At 37.7% G+C, this 20,522-nt stretch overlaps 1 long non-coding RNA gene across 6 annotated transcripts in view; it reads left to right on the top strand.

The window, feature by feature from the left end:
- LOC117074144 overlaps window positions 1–20,522 on the top strand; it is a 1,124,950-nt gene that overhangs the window by 442,354 nt on the left and 662,074 nt on the right. The window lies entirely within an intron of this gene.

The raw sequence follows: 20,522 nt of genomic DNA, 5'->3' as shown, positions 1-20,522 counted from the left end.
CTTATCTTGGATAAACTTATCTAGATACAACTTTACTTCTCAAAATATGCTACTGTCATATCCTAGTTTATGTCATTAGTCAGTTCTCACAGATTATGCCACTTGTTTTATTTCAGCATCTGTCCGAAATTGTACTAGATTCTGAACCTACTGAGTAGTACTGAATATTAGGTTTTACATTTTGTTTTAGAATTACGTTTCATTAAGACCGTTTATATTTTGGTTCAGAATATAGTTATCCATTACTTTCTGGGCTACTGTTTTCGTCAAGGACTACCCTGCATGCCAACTAATTTACTCCCTCTAGTTCAGTACTTTATCCCTCCCAGCATACTATGTGTCTGCTGAAGTATCCTAAAGTCCTCCTGTAAAAGTTTTACAGACACTCTCTTCTTAGTATCTCCATATAGCTCTTGGATTTCTTTGTGGAAATGTGTGAATTGGACAAAACATTCAGGGGTTTGGGTTTTCTAAAGCTTAGCTCAATGGCCTCCAGAGAACTGGATCTGAATGTTTGTACAATTTCTGTTTATTCACTCTTTTAAAGTCAGACTTTCCTATTGGAATGGGTGGGATGAAAATAGAAATGAATTCTTTTAATTTTTTTATATAGCATCTTGTTTCTAAAGGATCACTTTAGAATTTAATTGTTATAGTAACCTGGAAATTTCAATCATTTCTGTCTGTTAAGCTGTATTGTTATGGAGTATTTGATATTTTTGAAGTACTTTATAATAATTTCTTCAAATAGTCATTCCTCACAATGGACCTATGATATAGAGCGTTACTATCATATCGTCTTTCCTCTGTTTTCTTTTAGGAGAAGTGAACAACAGGCCATTTATAACTTGTCAAATATTACCAAGTGAGTCAGTGGCAAAATGGGATTTGAAATCCCTGTGCCTAAGTCCCTGATCACCATATCCCTATTTATTGTTTAGTCTGTCATTTCTTACTTCAATAAAATCCAATTAAATTATTCAGTGTTATATCTCCCTTCTCCCACACGATTTCTTTTTTGTTTACTTAATCATAACCACCAGATAAAGACTTGTCTAATAGTAGATGGATGGATTAATTATTTCTTTACACCTTTCTAACATTTTTTACCCTTTGATTTTACCTAGTAAAAGTAGATTTCGGAATATCTAATCTTTGATGGTTAAGTTAAATGATCAAGTTAAGTTAATCAAGTTAAATGATTAAGTCAACTCATTACAGTTATATACATTTGATTTTGTAAATATCAAGAAATATATATGATTGTGTAATTTGTCTGTAAATTTATTGAAGCATGGGATCATGGCTTCTAATCAGGAAGGGAGCATGATAAAAGTAGTAAAGGACCTTTAGATTAAACTTCCACCTCTTTTCCACACCAGATATGTGACCTTGGGCAGCAATTTATCCTCTTCACCCTGATGTTCCTCTTCTATAAAATGGCAATCATATTTACCTCGTAGAATTCTATGAAGTTAAACTGCTTGTCATTTTAATGTACCAGTTAGAATGAAGCTAGTTAAATAGAAACCACACTAGGTATTTAGCAGAAAAAAAATAATATAGAGAATTGGATATAAAAATATTGGAGGGCTAAAAGAGGAAAAAAGAAAGTAACCCAAAGATAACTGCAGGATGTATCTACCGTCTCTAAGTCTGGGACTATAAAAGGGAAGAGGTTGAAGTAACCAGAGAGTAGGAGCTTGGAAGAGGGGCCTGGCTGAATTGGTACTCAGACTGAAGTCACCACCCAACTGCTTCTGGTAACTTAGGATCTTAGAAGAGAGACCCGAGATAGCTGGAACTCAGACCTCTGAAGAGATTAAAAACACACACACACCACACACACACACACACACACAGACACGCACCAGAATACTTCTGGTACCTTTGAGTAGGCCCAGTGAGGCTGGTTCTGGGAATTTCAAGAAGAAATTAAACTGAAAGGAACTGGGGCATGAAACAAAAACAGCTCCGTCTCTTCCCCCTTGCTTTCCAATCTCTCTCTAGTGTCTTCTATTGGTTGAAGCTAATGGGAAGACAACTGGCAAAGGAGTCTAGAAAATACAGTTTTCAGAGTTACAGCCTTAGCATTGTAGAATACACAAGGGTATATTTGAAGCTGAGAGACAAAAGACTCAATAATTGGTACAAATAAGTATAACTAAAAAATAAAGCCACAAAAATTCCTTTTGGTTTTGAGATAGCATTTTTGAAGTCCAGCCAAATTCATCAGTATATCATGATTAAGTTGTATTCCTTTTATGAATTGTGGCTTTAAATAATGACAAGAAATGGATTGTTACATAATTCATACACAGACCCCCAGAAAACCACATCCATTTCCAGTGACCACTTTTCTCTTCTCCTTCCTGAAGTATGCTCAAGTAATACTCTGCACCTGAATGAGCAGATTGTTTTTTCTTTGTGAAGCATGTGTTTCATAAAGCACAGTAAAAAGTTGAACAGCTGCCAATGGGTGTCTTGAAACTCCCAGAGAGATTGTCAAACAAGCAAGCCTCCATATGAGTAGAAAAGTCCTTAGATTGCTAGGACTCTCATTTATTTACTGAATCAGAATGATGTTGAGGCATTTTTTTTTTTTTTTAAGATGGAGTCTCACTCTGTCGCCCAGATGCTGAAGCATTTAAATACATTCTTTGAGAAGTGTGTGATAGGATCTTATGCTCTTTACCTGATATCTACTCCATGGATTAATCTAGTGTTTCTTTGGGCAGCTAGACTGGATGAAATATAAAATTATGTCTAGTATGTGAACAAGACCAGTAATACTTTCAATAATGTGCTCATTTTAGAGAATGCATATTTAGATGTCAATAAAAGCTAAACTTCAATTTTTATCTGTTTTTCTAAGTTAACAAAACAAAGATTGAAGCAAAATAAGGAAGTTTTAGAAAAAGGAATCTGACCTGAGGTGGGTCTAATACGATTGGCAATATAATTTAATTGATATTTTAGCAACTGCGCATATATTTGGAGAAGTTCATGAGGTTGTTCTTGTTGTTTCTGTAAGGGAAAGCCAGGATTCTTTATCATTTTGTTTTGGTGGAGAAGAGGATACTAAAGGAACTGGATAACTGTACACTTAAGTGGATTTGTAGCTGTCTGAATGGCTATATCCAAAATGCATTGGATAATGGACCATACAAATATTTGTGTAGTGGGAGCAGATGTATACATCACATAGTATTACTACCTTCCATTCTAGCCCGTTAAATATGAAAATATTCAGAGGCAGGCATAGAAGATACGACGCTGAATTTTCAGATGTTAAAAACCTGGACTGAATTGCTAACACTAGGTATCAAATGACTACAAGGACTACAAGAACAAAATGATCCAATGATGGATGTGTCTGCTAATAAAGTCAATTCTTCTTAGACTGCATTGTAGTGGTGTCCAAATCAAGGGAGAAAAAAGTTTCACAACTCTTCATGTGTGAGGTAAGTGGTGAGAAATAATCTTTCTGGTAACATCCTTACTCTAATCAATCCATTTATAATTGATTTTTGCTGTACCTCCCAAAGATGTCATTCCGAGGTGTCTTGACAGTCATAGATAATTATCTAACTGTTGGTCAGTGAATATTTCTGATTCCCTACATCTCCAGTAGAAGAAGGGGCTTGAGAGGGTAAGCCTTCTGAGGGAGCATGTTATTCGATGACATTTACTGCTACAAAAAGTGCTGAGGTCCAGTGACTAAGGAACATATTTGTTGGTTTTGTTTTACCTTTCCTCCACCAACAGTCTTGTTCCTGGGTTTCAGGGAAAACTAGAGTGTGTAAGAAGGCTGCCAGACATGAGTGCCACACCCCATTATGACATCCCCAAGCATGTTTTTAAATGCCTGATGCCTCATATTTACGAGAATGTATGCAGTGGAGTCACACCTGGTTTTCTTCCTCTCCATCAAAAATGGCAGCAGCAATAATGGTCACTTTTTGAGTGTTGATTATATACTGAAAACTATACTAAGTACCTGCATCATCTCATTCAATTACCATAATAATTCCTTATGAAGATGAGTAAACCAAGGCTCAGAGACATGAGCAATTTCTCTAAGCTCACCTAGCCAGTCAGTGGTGAAGCCGGAGCTTAAATCCAGGCTATCTCACTCTGCAGAAGCATCTCTGCCTATAGTTTGAAAAGAGCCGTGCACCAGATTTAGGAAGACTTAGGTCCTAGGACAGGTCTGCCTAACCTAATATTTTGATGAAACACTTCACTTGCCTAGGCCTTCACTTTCTCATTTGTAAATTGAGTTGGCTGTGTGGAATGGTCATTATGGTATCTTGCAGGTCTAATCCTCTAAATCTAAAGTTCATTGAGAATTTGGATTTCTTTTATTTTTAAGTCAGTGTAAGTAAAGGATTAACTAGAACCTGTCTCTTTGAGAATAATTACTTCTCGGGGAGAATTTGAGTATGATTTCCCCAGTTTTCAGGGCAAGAGGTAATAAGAACAGATGAAATCAACTCTCTTATATGATTTTGGAGAAAGACATCAAACATTAAATGTAAAAATTAGAGTTATTTCTCCTTTGGGTGGGTCCTCAAAATTATTTTAAGAGGTTTGGTCTTTTAATCTTATAGATATGTCAGAGGATATCAAATAGGATTGTGTTTATTTCTCAGAATTTTGGCTAGAGCTAAAAAACTGAAAAAAAAAAAAAAGATAAATGCCTACACATTCTATAGAGAGCTGCTAGCTACAGAGTCAGAAAACTTATATATGGTGTTAAAAATCAGTTACTGGGAGGAAGTGCAAGGGGAACTTTAGTGGAGCTGCTAGTGTTTTGGGTGCTGGTTATATGAATATCTTAACTCTGCACAAATTCAGTGAGCTATACATTTGTGAGTTGAACATTTTCTGTGTTTAAGTTGTATATCAATAGTTTTCTTTTTTTTTTTTTTTTTTTGGAGACGGGGTCTCGCTCTGTTGCCAGGCTGGAGTGCAGTGGCGGGATCTTGGCTCACTGCAAGCCCTGCCTCTCGGGTTCACACCATTCTCCGTCTCAGCCTCCCAAGTAGCTAGGACTACAGGTGCCTGCCACCACGCCCAGCTATTTTTTTTTTTTTTTTTTTTTTGTATTTTTTAGTGGAGACGGGGTTTCACCCTGTTAGCCAGGATGGTCTCGATCTCCTGACCTCGTGATCTGCCCACCTTGGCCTCCCAAAGTGCTGGGATTACAGGCATGAGCCACCATGCCTGGGGGTATGTCAGTAAATTTTTACCAAAAAACATATCAGAAAGGTTCAGCTACCAACAACTCCAATCAATCACCTCCAGGATATATAAGAGAAGATTAAGTATTTGAAAATATTACTGAATAAATCATTAGGATAGAGAGTTGTCAACCAAATAGGAAGTACACCTTTCATGACCCTCCCTTCCTCCCCTCCAGTATATTAGAAACTTCCATCCTCTTTATCCTATATATATTTATTGCACTAAGCAAGAGACTGAAAAATTGTGCCAAGATCATTTCAGTATAAAGTTTTTGCCAGAAAAACCCAATTAGAAAAGTGAAATGGCAAAACTAATTCACACTAATATATTCTAGACTCTGGAAAGCCTCTCCCTAGAGAATCTGCATTCTGAAATAAGACCACTGGGAACAGCAGTGCAGAAAAACAGAAAGGAATCTTAAGGGATGGAATATGAGGGATCAGGAAGGGAGATATTTGAGGTTCAGGGTCTTTTTCAGATAAACATTTATTCTGCTTTGCCACAGATTAACCTTTTCTATGCTTGTTAGATTTTTTAATATAGGCGGGAAACCCAAATTCTTGTAAATACTAATGTATAAATTAATATGTGTGTATAAATAGTCAAATAAATAAAATACAATAATTTATGACCATTGTCAAAACTATGTTCAAGAGGATGTACAGTAACTCATTTATTCTTTCAAAAATGTTCCTACTGAGGACTTATAATGTCCCAGTCAGTAGGGGCAAGGCCATGAACAAAATGAGAGATATATTCTCTTCATTCATGAAATCTTAGTTTTGGCAAGGGAGGAAGACATTTAAAAATTGATGGTCAACTATTTCATTATAAGCTTGATCTACAGTGCTGTAAAGCAAAATACAGCTACTCAATTTTCTTGAAATAGTGTTTTAAAAGGTACCAAAAGTATATTTACTTGGGGTATTGGGCAGTATAACCTTAGTGTCAGATTTTTAAAATAAAATTACAAAGAAAAATGCCACACAACTAAGCTTTTCTTACTGTTATACTCAGTGTTCTGTATTCCTTTTTGTGTGTGTCAGAGAGGTGTGTTAATCCTATCTGATACCACAGCATATCTATTACTATGTGTCTGATGCTTTGAAGAAAATTTCTTCTTTTGAAAACACATTTCTGTTTATCTTTACAGTCTTTTGAAAATTGTGTTGCCATAGCTGCAAGATATTTTTTTGATCCTTTCTCCTTAATTGACAGGGAGGTTGTGATTCAGTAAGGAACAATGGTTTTGTGAATTACTTGACTTAATTTTTAAATCAGTTAGTGGTAAAGTGAGTTTTGAATAATGACCTTCTTTCTTGGCTTGATGTTTATTTTTTATTTAAATGTAATGCATGATTTTAAAATGCTTAGACACAAATGAAGAAGTTTTATATTGCTCTGCTTTCAATGTCAGGGAAAACAAAATCCTAAAAGAAATATATTTTAATCATTGTATTTTTCAGATAGTCCAAAACCCTTTGCATAGGACATTTATCTGAAACAATTATAAAATTCTCAGCAATAGAGTTAAGGGATTAATAAGTGATGAAGATGGCCCCAGTACCCAAATGGCAAACCCAAAATTATATTGTCTCTAGATTATTTATTCTGAGTTTATTCAGTGAAAACATAAGATTGTTTATGAAAATTTACATTCACTGTACATGGTTTTTTTTTTTTTTTTGTCTAAATGTCATGATTCTTACTTTAAAAAAATGTGTAGAACAAAACTGGAAGAATCACATTACCTGACTTCAAATTATATTATATAGCTATAGTAACCAAAACAGCATAGTACTGCATAAAAACAGACATATAGACCCGTGGTACAAAATAGAGAACCCATAAACAAATCCACACACCTACACTGAACTCATTTTCAACAAGAACTTACATTGGGGGAAGGACAGTCTCTTCAATAAATGGTGCTGGGATAACTGGCTATCCATATGCAGAAGAATGAAACTAGACCCCTACCTCTCACCATATACAAAAATTAAACCAAAATGGATTAAAGACTTAAATATAAGACCTCCAACTGTGAGGCTACTGAAAGAAAACATTGGGGAACTCTCCAAGGCATTAGACTGGGCAAAGACTTCTTGAGTAATATTCTATAGGCACAGGCAACCAAAGCAAAAATGGACAAATAGGATCACATCAAGCTAAAGAACTTCCACACAGCAAAGGAAGCAACCAACAAAGTGAAGAAACAACTCAAAGAATGGTAGAAAATATTTGTGAACTACCCATCTCACAACGGATTAATAACCAGATTATATAAGGAGCCCAAACAACTCTGTAGGAAACAATCTAATAGTCCAATAAAAACATGGGTAAAATATTTGAGTAGACATTTCTCAAAAGAAGACATGCAAATGGCAAACAGGCCATTTGTTTTGAACATCACTGGTCATGAGAGCAATGCAAGTCAAAACTACCATGTGATATCACCTCGCCACAGTTAAAATGGCTTTTATCCAAAAGACAGGCAATAACAAATGCTGGTGAGGGTGTGGAGAAAAGGGAGCTGTCATACAATGTTGGTGGGAATGTAAATTAGTACATCCACTATGGAGAACAGTTTCCAGGTTCCTCAAAAACTAAAACTAGACCTACCATACAATCCAGAAACCCTGCTCCTAGGTATATACGCAAAAGAAAGGAAATCAGTGCATCGAAGAGATATCTGCATTACCATGTTTATTGCAGTACTAGTCACAACAGCCAAGATTTGGAGGCAACCTAAGTGTCCATCAGCAGATGAATGGATGAAGAAAATGTAGGGGGGGCGGGGCGCGGAGCAAGATGGCCGAATAGGAGCAGCTCCAGTCTCCAACTCCCAGCGTGAGCGACACAGAAGACTGGTGATTTCTGCATTTTCAACTGAGGTACTGGGGTCATCTCACTAGGGAGTGCCGGAGAATCGGTGCTGGTCAGCTGCTGCAGCCCGACCAGCGAGAGCTGAAGCAGGGCGAGGCATCGCCTCACCTGGGAAGCGCAAGGGGGAAGGGAATCCCTTTTCCGAGCCAGGGGAACTGAGACACACAACACCTGGAAAATCGGGTAACTCCCACCCCAACACTGCGCTTTCAGGAAACAGGCACACCAGGAGAATATATCCCACACCTGGCTGGGGGGGTCCCACGCCCACGGAGCCTCCCTCATTGCTAACACAGCAGTCTGCGATCTAACCTCAAGGCAGCAGCGAGGCTGGGGGAGGGGCGCCCGCCATTGCTAAGGCTTAAGTAGGTAATCAAAGCCGCTGGGAAGCTTGAACTGGGTGGAGCTCACAGCAGCTCAAGGAAACCTGCCTGTCTCTGTAGACTCCACCTCTGGGGACAGGGCACAGCTGAAAAAAAAACAACAACAAATAGGCAGCAGAACCTCTGCAGACACAAACATGTCTGTCTGACAGCTTTGAAGAGAGCAGTGGATCTCCCCACACAGAGGTTGAGATCTGAGAAGGGACAGACTGCCTGCTCAAGTGGGTCCCTGACCCCTGAGTAGCCTAACTGGGAGACATCCCCCACTAGGGGCAGTCTGACACCCCACACCTCACAGGGTGGAGTACACCCCTGAGAGGAAGCTTCCAAAGGAAGAATCAGACAGGTACATCGCTGTTCAGCAATATTCTATCTTCTACAACCTCTGCTGCTGATACCCAGGCAAACAGGGTCTGGAGTGGACCTCAAGCAATCTCCAACAGACCTACAGCTGAGGGTCCTGACTGTCAGAAGGAAAACTATCAAACAGGAAGGACACTTATACCAAAACCCCATCGGTACGTCACCATCATCAAAGACCAGAGGCAGATAAAACCACAAAGATGGGGAAAAAGCAGGCAGAAAAGCTGGAAATTCAAAAAATAAGAGCGCATCTCCCCCTGCAAAGGAGCGCAGCCCATCGCCAGCAACGGATCAAAGCTGGTCAGAGAATGACTTTGACGAGATGAGAGAAGAAGGCTTCAGTCCATCAAACTTCTCAGAGCTAAAGGAGGAATTACGTACCCAGCGCAAAGAAACTAAAAATCTTGAAAAACAGAGTGAAGAATTGACAGCTAGACTAATTAATGCAGAGAAGGTCATAAACGAAATGACAGAGATGAAAACCATGACACGAGAAATACGTGACAAATGCACAAGCTTCAGTAACCGACTCGATCGACTGGAAGAAAGAGTATCAGCGATTGAGGATCAAATGAATGAAATGAAGCGAGAAGAGAAGCCAAAAGAAAAAAGAAGAAAAGAAATGAACAAAGCCTGCAAGGAGTATGGCATTATGTAAAAAGACCAAATCTACGTCTGATTGGGGTGCCTGAAAGTGAGGGGGAAAATGGAACCAAGTTGGAAAACACTCTTCAGGATATCATCCAGGAGAACTTCCCCAACCTAGTAAGGCAGGCCAACATTCAAAATCAGGAAATACAGAGAACGCCACAAAGATACTCCTCCAGAAGAGCAACTCCAAGACACATAATTGCCAGATTCACCAAAGTTGAAATGAAGGAAAAAATCTTAAGGGCAGCCAGAGAGAAAGGTCGGGTTACCCACAAAGGGAAGCCCATCAGACTAACAGCAGATCTCTCGGCAGAAACTCTACAAGCCAGAAGAGAGTGGGGGCCATATTCAACATTCTTAAAGAAAAGAATTTTCAACCCAGAATTTCATATCCAGCCAAACTAAGTTTCATCAGTGAAGGAGAAATAAAATCCTTTACAGAAAAGCAAATGCTTAGAGATTTTGTCGCACCAGGCCTGCCTTACAAGAGACCCTGAAGGAAGCCCTAAACATGGAAAGGAACAACCGGTACCAGCCATTGAAAACACATGCCAAAATGTAAAGACCATCGAGGCTAGGAAGAAACTGCATCAACTAACGAGCAAAATAACCAGTTAATATCATAATGGCAGGATCAAGTTCACACATAACAATATTAACCTTAAATGTCAATGGACTAAATGCTCCAATTAAAAGACACAGACTGGCAAACTGGATAAAGAGTCAAGACCCATCAGTCTGCTATATTCAGGAGACCCATCTCACATGCAGAGACATACATAGGCTCAAAATAAAGGGATGGAGGAAGATCTACCAAGCAATTGGAGAACAAAAAAAAGCAGGAGTTGCAATCCTAGTCTCTGATAAAACAGACTTTAAACCATCAAAGATCAAAAGAGACAAAGAAGGCCATTACATAATGGTAAAGGGATCAATTCAACAGGAAGAGCTAACTCTCCTAAATATATATGCACCCAATACAGGAGCACCCAGATTCATCAAGCAAGTCCTTAGAGACTTACAAAGAGACTTAGACTCCCATAAAAATAATGAGAGACTTCAACACTCCACTGTCAACATTAGACAGATCAACGAGACAGAAAGTTAACAAGGATATCCAGGAATTGAACTCATCTCTGCACCAAGCGGACCTAATAGACATCTATAGAACTCTCCACCCCAAATCAATAGAACATATATTCTTCTCAGCACCACATCGCACTTATTCCAAAATTGACCACATAATTGGAAGTAAAGCACTCCTCAGCAAATGTGAAAGAACAGAAATTATAACAAACTGTCTCTCAGACCACAGTGCAATCAAACTAGAACTCAGGACTAAGAAACTCAATCAAACCGCTCAACTACATGGAAAGTGAACAACCTGCTCCTGAATGACTACTGGGTACATAACAAAATGAAGGCAGAAATAAAGATGTTCTTTGAAACCAATGAGAACAAAGATACAACATACTAGAATCTCTGGGACACGTTTAAAGCAGTGTGTAGAGGGAAATTTATAGCACTAAATGCCTACAAGAGAAAGCAGGAAAGAGCTAAAATTGACACTCTAACATCACAATTAAAAGAACTAGAGAGGCAAGAGCAAACACATTCAAAAGCTAGCAGAAGGCGAGAAATAACTAAGATCAGAGCAGAACTGAAGGAGATAGAGACACAAAAAACCCTCCAAAAAATCAATGAATCCAGGAGTTGGTTTTTTGAAACGATCAACAAAATTGACAGACCGCTAGCAAGACTAATAAAGAAGAAAAGAGAGAGGAATCAAATAGACGCAATAAAAAATGATAAAGGGGATATCACCACGGACCCCACAGAAATACAAACTACCATCAGAGAATACTATAAACACCTCTACACAAATCAACTAGAAAATCTAGAAGAAATGGATAATTTCCTGGACACTTACACTCTCCCAAGACTAAACCAGGAAGAAGTTGAATCCCTGAATAGACCAATAGCAGGCTCTGAAACTGAGGCAATAATTAATAGCCTACCAACCAAAAAAAGTCCAGGACCAGATGGATTCACAGCTGAATTCTACCAGAGGTACAAGGAGGAGCTGGTACCATTCCTTCTGAAACTATTCCAATCAATAGAAAAAGAGGGAATCCTCCCTAACTCATTTTAGGAGGCCAACATCATCCTGATACCAAAGCCTGGCAGAGACACAACAAAAAAAGAGAATTTTAGACCAATATCCCTGATGAACTTCGATGCAAAAATCCTCAATAAAATACTGGCAAACCGGATTCAGTAGCACATCAAAAAGCTTATCCACCATGATCAAGCGGGCTTCATCCCTGGGATGCAAGGCTCATTCAATTCGCAAATCAATAATCAGCAATAAATCAGCAGCAAAACAACCAAAGACAAAGAACACATGAATCCTCATAGATGCAGAAAAGGCTTTTGACAAAATTCAACAGCCCTTCATGCTAAAAACTCCATAAATTCGGTATTGATGGAACATACCTCAAAATAATAAGAGCTATTTATGACAAACCCACAGCTAATATCATAGTGAATGGGCAAAAACTGGAAAAATTCCCTTTGAAAACTGGCACAAGACAGGGATGCCCTCTCTCACCACTCCTATTCAACATAGTGTTGGCAGTTCTGGCTAGGGCAATCAGGCAAGAGAAAGAAATCAAGGGTATCCAGTTAGGAAAAGAAGAAGTCAAATTATCCCTGTTTGCAGATGACATGATTGTATATTTAGAAAACTCCATCGTCTCACTCCAAAATCTCCTTAAGCTGATAAGCAACTTCAGCAAAGTCTCAGGATATAAAATTAATGTGCAAAAATCACAAGCATTCTTATATACCAGTAACAGACAAACAGAGAGCCAAATCAGGAATGAACTTCCATTCACAATTGCTTCAAAGAGAATCAAATACCTAGGAATCCAACTTACAAGGGATGTTAAGGACCTCTTCAAAGAGAACAACAAACCACTGCTCAGTGAAAGAAGAGAGGACACAAACAAATGGAAGAACATACCATGCTCATGGATAGGAAGAATCAATATCATGAAAATGGCCATACTGCCCAAGGTAATTTATAGATTCAATGCCATCCCCATCAAGCTACCAATGAGTGTCTTCACAGAATTGGAAAAAACGGCTTTAAAGTTCATATGGAACCAAAAAAGAGCCCGCATTGCCAAGACAATCCTAAGTCAAAAGGACAAAGCTGGAGGCGTCATGCTACCTGACTTCAAACTATACTACAAGGCTACAGTAACCAAAACAGCATGGTACTGGTACCAAAACAGAGATATAGACCAATGGAACAGAACAGAGTCCTCAGAAATAATACCACACATCTACAGCCATCTGATCTTTGACAAACCTGAGAGAAACAAGAAATGGGGCAAGGATTCCCTATCTCATAAATGTTGGTGGGAAAATTGGCTAGCCGTAAGTAGAAAGCTGAAACTGGATCCTTTCCTTACTCCTTATACGAAGATTAATTCAAGGTGGATTAGAGACTTAAATGTTAGACCTAATACCATAAAAACCCTAGAAGAAAAGCTAGGCAGTACCATTCAGGACATAGGCATGGGCAAGGACTTCATGTCTAAAACACCAAAAGCAACGGCAGCAAAAGCCAAATTGACACATTTGATCTAATTAAACTAAAGAGCTTCTGCACAGCAAAAGAAATACACCAGAGTAGTAAACAGGCAACCTACAGAATGGAGAAAATTTTTGTGATCTACTCATCTGACAAAGGGCTAATATCCAGAATCTACAAAGAACTCAAACAAATATACAAGAAAAAAACAAACAACCCCATCAAAAAGTGGGCAAAGGATATGAACAGACATTTCTCAAAAGAAGACATTCATACAGCCAACAGACACATGAAAAAATGCTTATCATCACTCGCCATCAGAGAAATGCAAATCAAAATCACAATGAGATACCATCTCACACCAGTTAGAACGGCATTCATTAAAAAATCAGGAAACAACAGGTGTTGGAGAGGATGTGGAGAAATAGGAACACTTTTACACTGTTGGTGGGATTGTAAACTAGTTCAACCATTATGGAAAACAGTATGGCGATTCCTCAAGGATCTAGAACTAGAGGTACCATATGACCCAGCCATCCCATACTGGTATATACCCAAAAGGAATAAATTATTCTACTACAAAGACACATGCACACCTATGTTTATTGCGGCACTATTCACAATAGCAAAGACTTGGAATCAACCCAAATGTCCATCTGTGACAGACTGGATTAAGAAAATGTGGCCCATATACACCATGGAATACTATGCAGCCATGAAAAAGGATGAGTGTGCGTCCTTGTAGGGACATGGATGCAGCTGGAAACCATCATTCTTAGCAAACTATCACAAGAAGAGAAAACCAAAACCGCATGTTCTCACTCATAGGTGGGAACTGAACAATGAGATCACTTGGACTCGGGAAGGGGAACATCACACACTGGGACCTATCATGGGGAGGGCGAAGGGGGGAGGGATTGCATTGGGAGTTTTACATGATATAAATGATGAATTGATGGGTGCTGACGAGTTAATGGGTGCAGCACACCAATATGGCACAAGTATACATACGTAACAAACCTGCATGTTATGCACATGTACCCTAGAACTTAAAGTATAAAAAAAAAAAAAAAAAAGAAAAAAAAAAATGAGAATGAGGTACATATACACAATGGGGTACTATTCAGCCGTAAAAAAGAATGCAACCCTGTTGTTACAACATGGATAGAACTGGTGGTCATTATGTGAAGTGAAATAAGCCAGGCACAGAAAGACAAATGTTACATGTTTCCACTTATTTATGAGAGCTAAAAATTAAAACAATTGAACTCATGGAGATAGAGAGTAAAAGGATGGTACCTGAGGCTGAGAAGGGTCTCAGATGAGAGGGTAATTGTTAATGGGTACAGAAAAATAAATAATAAATCAGACTTAGTATTTGCTAACACCACAGGGTGACTAAAGTAAAAAATATAATGTAAATGTTTATTTTGAAGCAACTGAAAAAGTGTAATTGAATTGTTAGAAACAAAAAGATAAGGGCTTGAGGTAATTTACGCCACTTACCCGGATGTGATTATTATGCATTGCAGGCCTGTATCAACATATTTCATGTAACCCATAAACATACACACCTACTATGTACCCACCAAAATTAAAAATTAAAATAAAACAACGTGAATTTCAAGCAATATGATATTGTCCAACCATCACAAACAATTTTACAAGGAGATATTTAATTAGCCATTCATTCTCATTTCATTCTACTTACTGTATCAGATCCTTTTCTATGCAGCATTTGACATCTTTGCAATTCACAAGATATTGTATAAGGTTAAATTTGTCCCATTTTAAATAATACAGAATGATCTATTATTCTCAGTGACCCTTTTCATCTTTTTCTTCATTCATCAACATGACAAAATTCTTTTGGCAAATTGGTATTTATTTCTCTTATTTTAGGTCATGAGATTTCTTTGCAAGGTAAAGTAAGCAAACACAAAATATTTCCTTATATGCAGCTGGTTTCCAGATTCTTCTCCTAACACAGTCAGAATTGAGATTCCCTAAATCTACAGGTTTGTGGCTGTAGGTGAACTAAGTAACCAGTTGATTGTCTGTGGCTTCTATCAGTGATAATATAGCATCTTAAGCCACAGGTCATCAGGTTCATCTCACAGCCTCATTTTCTTGCCATGATATTTTTGGGAAGTCCTCAGGACTTAAGTGGCAACTCAGGAACTATATATTTGGGAGTATGTCTTTGGCTCCTCTCATCTTTCCATGACTGCCTTCTTTCCTAATATTAGAGGTTGTCTGTAGAATTACTTGAAGCCGGCATCTCATCACTGTCATTGTTTTCAGTGCTTTCTACAAGAATTTTAATATCTGGGCCAAGAGCGTTTTCACTCAGGATTCACCACAAGGAACCCTTAAGGTTTGAGGAAGCTTTCATGCTCCTGAGAGTCCTCTAGAAACTGAGATGAGGAGAGTGGGGATTACCCATTCTGTTTCACGTTTTGTTACCTGGGCACCAAAGCAGTGTTTTTTAATGGCACCAATGTCACTCAAAATCCCTCAAAAAAACACATTAAACCCCTTCCTCATTCTCTATCTCATTGCCATAGTATCTGATATTTCACTATGAGTCTTGGTTTGGAAATTAATATTTTGGATAAGCTACTATCTGGTCTTCTTCATCTCAGTTCTTTTGCCAACCCCTGGGATGAACACTCTGTCACACAACACACTCCAGAACTTAAGTTAAAATGTACCATACAGGCTGGGCGCAGTGGCCCTCACCTGTAATCCCAACACTTTGGGAGGCCAAGGTGGGCGGATCACTTGCGGTCAGAACTTCAAGGCCAGCCTGGCAAACATGGTGAAACCTTGTCTCTACTAAAAATACAAAAATTAGCCAGGTGTGGTGGCAGGCGCCTGTAGTCCTAGCTACTCGGAAGGCTGAGGCAGGAGAATTGCTTGAACCCGGGAGGTGGAGGTTGCAGTGAGCCAAGATCCAGTCTGCACTCTATTGTACTCTAGTCTGGATGACAGAGCGAGACTCCATCTCAAAAAAAAAAAAAAAAAAAAAAAAAAAAGTCATACAAATAAACTCAATTAATTCATTTTGGTAGCTCCACCAATTGCTTTACAAGACATATTTCAAACTTACTGATAATAGTAAAATGTTTTTCTTTACTGCCATACCCTCCTCTCATGCTCAAGCACTTTGTGATTTGCCTTTTTTCCTCAAAGGCAATTCTGTCAGTCTAGAGCTCTACTATATCGGTATATGGCCTTCATTTATAACATTATTAAAACTTTTTATGTACAACATGGCCAAGGTGATAATAAAAGAGCTAAAAATATAATAAGCCCAGAGACCAGAAAGGCTTGTAAGTCTTTAGAAGACTTAGTGAGCCCTGGTCCATACTAGAATCATGGGAGTAGGTAAGGATTTTCAAAGGAGTCAATTCTTATGAAAACTCATAGAGGGTAAACTTTATATTAAAACATTTTCTCCAATCCCCTTCAAATTCAACACTCTCAAATTCATGCCCTCCCTCACACCACCCTAGCTTTTATCATGCTTTTGTTCCAGATGCATATCAAGAAAAAAGGAAGAATGGACCTGTAAATATGACCCTCTCCACGAAACAGGTGGTACAGGTGTCCTCTTAAAAGCACAGTATCAATAGACAACATGAGCACTGGAGTTAAGAGAAAGGTAAAGAATTCCAGCTAAGGTATAAAATCTTAATGACAAGGAGATAACTGAGCATTCCAAGAGAAAAGGGAATGTAGGATATAGGATTATGATTCCGTGGTATTTGACATTTGTAATACTACTTGATAGGAACGAAAAGGCTAGAAGTAATAGACCAAAGTGGATTTTAAACAATTACTGGCCACAGCTGAATGACTATTACAATATATTTTATTTCCGAATGAGTAATATCTTCTATAAACCTACACAAAGAGACAGATATTATTGTAGAAATTTAGGAAGAGAGAGTAGGAACCATAGTATAGAAATTATTCTCAAGTTACAAAGGTTTAAAGCAACGGTTCTCAAAGTATGGTTCTGGACCCAGCAGCATCAGCATCATTTTTGAATTTGTTAGATACAAAAATTATCAGGCTCTTCCCAAGATCTACTGAATTAGAATCCCCGGGGTAGGGCCCAGCAATCCATGTTTCATCTGCATTCATCACCCTTTATGTAATTCTGATGCACATTCAAGTTTGAGAACCACTTATTTAGGGAAAACTTATAAATTAATTTGTATATATCAACAAGCATTGGTTAATTGTCTAGGTTCAAGATTCCACGGGGCCAAAAGTGTTATACACCAAAATCCATGCCCTCCAGGGTCATAACACTTGGTTAAGACACAAAACACATGTAGAGATATTTTCGACATTCGAGGCAGCAATAAAAAAAAATGGCATAGATCAGTCAGGTAAGATTAACTGTCAATTTAATAGAATTGAATATTCCCAGTGCAGGTCCTATGAAAGAAAAGATTACTTACCAGTGGTGGGATAAAGATAGCTAGAAGGAAGTAATAGTTAGGATTGTTAGGAGAGTTTCAAATGGAAGTTGGAAAGTCAGATGGAAAGAGAGAGGGGCATTCATGAAAAGCTCGGGGCAAGATGACTTCAAGGGTGAATTCTACCAAACAGTCAAAGAGGAAATAATACTAATTCTTCTTAAACTCTTCCGAAAATTAGAAGAGGGAACACTTCCAAATTCATTTTGTGAGACCAGCATTACTCTGATACCAAAACCAAAGACACCACAGAAAAGACAATCATAGGCCAACAGTCCTAATGAACATAGATGCAAAATCTTCAATAAAATACTAGAAAATGAATTCAACAACACGTTAAAAGAAATGTACACCACGACCACGTGAGATTTACCCCTGGGATGCAAGGATGGTTCAATGTATGCGAATTAATCAATGTGATAAACCACATTAACAGAACAAAAAGTAAGAAAAAAAAATATCCTCAAGAGATGGGGGAAAACCATTTGACGAAATTCAACATTCTTTCATGATAAAAACCCTAAACAAAATAAGTACACAAGGAATTTATGTCAATACAATAAAGACCATTTATGAAAATCCGTCAGCTAACATCATAATCCATGAGGAAAAACTAAAAGTTTTTCCTCTAAAATTCAGTGTAAGGTAAGGATACCGACTCTCACCACTTCTATTTAATATAGTACTACAAGTTGTAGCCAGATAAACAAGAAAAAGAAAGAAAAACATCCAAATCAGAAAGGCAGAAGTAAAATTGTGTCTGTTTTCAGACAACATGATCTTATATGTAGAAAACTCTAAAAACACCATAAAAATCTGTTAGAGCTAATAAATGAATTCAGTAAAGTCATCGGTTACAAAAATCAGCAAAATCTCTACATTGTAACAAGTTATCCAGAAGAAATTAACAACAGAATCTAATTTACCATAGCATCAAAAAATACTGAGGAGTAAATTTAACCAAGGAGGTGAAAAATCTTTTCACTGAAAACTGTAAAACATTGATGAAATAAATTGAAGAAGACACTAATAAGTGCAAAGGTATCCCATGTTCATTGACTGAAAGAATCAATATTGCTAAAATGTCTGTACTGCCCAAAGCAATGTATATAATCAACACAATCGCTGTCAGAATTCTCATTCCATTTTTCACAGAAATAGAAAAAACAATCTTAAAATTTGAATGAAACCATGAAAGACCCCAAATAGGCAAAGCAATCTTGAGAAAAAAGGACAAAGAGGCCTCACACTTCCTGATTTTAAATTATACTACAAAGCGATCGCAATCAAAAGATGGTACTGCCATGAAAATAGACACATAGGGAACATGTTACTTAACATTGGTCTTGGTAATGTTGGTAATGATTTTTTGGAATATGATGCCCTAAACACAGGCAAAAATAGCAAAAATAAATAAGCAGGACTATGTCTAACTAAAAAGCTTTTGCACAGCAAAGGAAACAGTCAATAAAATGGAACGGCAATCTACAGAATGGGAGAAAGTATTTGCAAACCATATATCTGTTAAGGGATCTATATCCATAATATATAAGGAATTCATACAACTAAATAGCAAAAAAGAAAAACACACACACACACACCACACACACACACACACACACACAAAACAAAACAAAAAACCAAAATAAACCAAAAAAAAAAAAAAAAAACAACAAAAAAGAAACAAAGTGGGCAAAAGACTAGAGTAGACATTTTTCCAAAGGTGACATAGGGATAACCAATAGGAATATGAAGAGGTACTCAAAATAACTAATCAGGAAAATGCAAATGAAAACCACAATGAGTGAGGCCAACGTGACAGCTGCTACACTAAAGAAAGATCTGTATACTTAAAATTACCAAACTTTGATGAAATCAACAAATGTCAGAGAAGACACAAATATATGGAAAGATATTATATGTTCATGGATTAAAAGAGTTAATTTTGTTAGAATGTCCAGACTCCCCAACGTGGTCTATAGATTCAGTGTAATTCCTATCAAAATTCCAATGTCATTTTTCACAGAAATAGAAAAAAAGTCCATAATTCCTGTGGAGCCATGTACATGCATGCACATGTGCACGTGCACACACACACCACCAAATAGCCAAGGCAATCTTGGGCAAAAAGAAAACTGCTGAAGCCATGACACTACCTGACTTCAAACTATATTACAAAGATAGAGTAATTAATCCCTCTAGGCCTGAGGTCACGATTTTTTGAATTTTTGCTGTCAGATCTTGTTGATGACTTTGAACAGTAGGATATAAATATCTCTCACATGCTTAGTGTTCCAATAATGGAACACTAAGGATAAATGGGCTGAAACAGCATGGTACCGGCATAAAAAGAGACACATCCACCAATGGAACTGAATAGAGAGCCTAAAAAGAAACCCATGCATTTACAGTGAATTGATTTTTGACAAAGATGCCAAGAACAAACAATGGAAAAAGGACAGTCTCTTCAGTAAAGGGTTTTGGGAAAACTGGATACCCACATGCAGAAGAATGAAATTAGACCCTATCTCACAGCATATACAAAGATCAACTCAAAATGGACTAAAGACTTTAGCATAAATTTGAAGCTGTAAAAGTACTAGGAAAAAAATTATAGGAGAAATGCTGTATGACACTGGTCTGGGCAATGATTTCTTGGATATGACTCCAAAAGTACAGGCATCAAAAGCAAAAATAGACAAATGGGATTGCATCAAATTGAAAAACTTCTCACAGCAAAGGTAACAACAGAGTAAAGAGACAAACTATGAAATGATAGAATATATTTTCAAGCCATACATCTGATCAGAGATTAACATCCAAAATATTTAAGTAACTCAGATAAATCAATATCAAGAAATAATCAGATAAAAAATGGTCATAGTACCTGATGAG

The sequence above is a fragment of the Trachypithecus francoisi genome, unplaced genomic scaffold (assembly GCF_009764315.1).
Source record: "Trachypithecus francoisi isolate TF-2019V2 unplaced genomic scaffold, Tfra_2.0 Contig01603, whole genome shotgun sequence".
Classification (NCBI taxonomy): Eukaryota; Metazoa; Chordata; class Mammalia; order Primates; family Cercopithecidae; genus Trachypithecus; species Trachypithecus francoisi.
The sequence above is the reverse complement of the archived record's forward strand: the minus strand, read 5'-3'. Positions and strand labels throughout refer to the sequence as shown.